Source organism: Octodon degus, unplaced genomic scaffold (genome assembly GCF_000260255.1).
Source record: "Octodon degus isolate 3935 unplaced genomic scaffold, OctDeg1.0 scaffold00029, whole genome shotgun sequence".
NCBI lineage: Eukaryota > Metazoa > Chordata > Mammalia > Rodentia > Octodontidae > Octodon > Octodon degus.
In genome coordinates, this window is record NW_004524605.1 from 2,609,688 (window position 1) to 2,611,225 (window position 1,538).

Sequence of the window (1,538 nt, forward strand, 5' to 3'; positions counted from 1 at the left end):
CAGAGACGGAGCTAGGAGGTTTCTATTCATTACACCGGGTTTTTATTGTGCTGGTTTTAACTTTTGAACTTCTAACTGCTTCACCACCTCGTTTTGTTCCGAAGCATAATTAAATATAAGTAGATGCACTCTTTCATCCATGATACCTTTTCTGGGAACTTTTTCCCACTGAGACCATAGTACAGGTATTCATGACAGCAAAGGTATTTACTGAAGCATGACGACAGTATTGAAAATGTGGGGACAATAGGAATGGTTACAGTTGAGTGGTGGCGCACATCTGTAATCCCAGCCCTGGGGAGACCAAGGCGGGGGATTGCCAATTCAAGGCTATCCTGGGCTATATATCAAGACTGTCAAAAAGAATGGTTAAAGCATGGTATAAACATATTGCAGAAAACAGCATTACAAATGAATCCAGAGGTGGAAACGTGAATGGCACACACTACGCACAGGGAAAGCTAGCTGAGCGCTGGTTTGCGTAGCAGTCCTTGTGCAGAATTCTGGGCATCGCGAAAACCAAACAGGGATTCCCAAAGGAATGCTTATCGCGATGTGTGCTTATCTTCAATTGATGGGATTTGGGGATTTCCTATCAGGATGGCAGTGTTACTTTTCAAGGAAAAATACAGAGCTGCTTTTTCTAATGCCCAGGGGGTCTCCCAACCAGCCTGGACTCTCCAGAGCTCTGATGGGCAACACTACTTCCTAGGGTGCGATGCAGGTGGCGGACGGGGAACCTCGAGGGTGGGGTTCGGGTGGTGAGGTGGCAACCGTGCTGGGGAGGAAGCGCGAGCTGGCGGGTACAGGCCGGCAGTCAGGAGGGAGAACACAGAGGATTAACCGAGAGAGAGAAGATGTTCACATCTTTTCTTTGCCATCGTGACAACTGTGCTTGTTAGAAAATACAGAAATGAGTTGCTCCTCGAAGGCCCGGGGATCACAGGCGCTCCCGTCCTTGGGTGAACAGACAGCTAACCGGGACCACGGGACCGGCGGGTCCCCGTCCTCCGCCCCAGGGCCTCGGGGTGGTGCTCGGGCACAGTGGCCCCCGCATCCCGCAGGATGGGACACAGCCCGACTGCGCCGGACCGCTCGGCAGTTACTCTCCGCTCTCCTGGGGGGCTCTGCACCCAGGCCAGGGGCAACTTCCCGGCCACACAGCCCTGGCCTCCTCTCCCTGGCGGCGGGTCTCCCTGCTCCTGGTCGGACCCTGGTGGTGACGAGTAGACGACCAAGTCCGCAGCTGGGAAACGCTTTGTGACTCCGTGACCATCCTGGGGGCTTAGCAGGGCAGGAAGTATTACCAACGCCCTCGGCCCCTCGGCGGATGAGGAGGCCCGGGGCTGAGCCGCTGATGGTTCCCAAGTTATAACTGCGCGCAGCAGGCCAGGGGCAGAGCCAGAGCTCAGCCAGGCTCCAGCCTCTGAGTTCCGCGCTCCGCCTTCCCTGCGCCTTTCATTTCCTTGGAGAATCCACGCCCCATGTCCTTCCACCCGCTCAGGCCAGCCCGCGACCCTCAGGCCCGCCCCCGCCCC

General features: G+C 56.0%; 1 protein-coding gene across 1 annotated transcript in view; it reads left to right on the forward strand.

The window, feature by feature from the left end:
• Window positions 1-1,538, forward strand: part of Slc36a3 (solute carrier family 36 member 3) — a 25,630-nt gene that overhangs the window by 1,544 nt on the left and 22,548 nt on the right. The gene's annotated exons all lie outside the window — the stretch shown is intronic.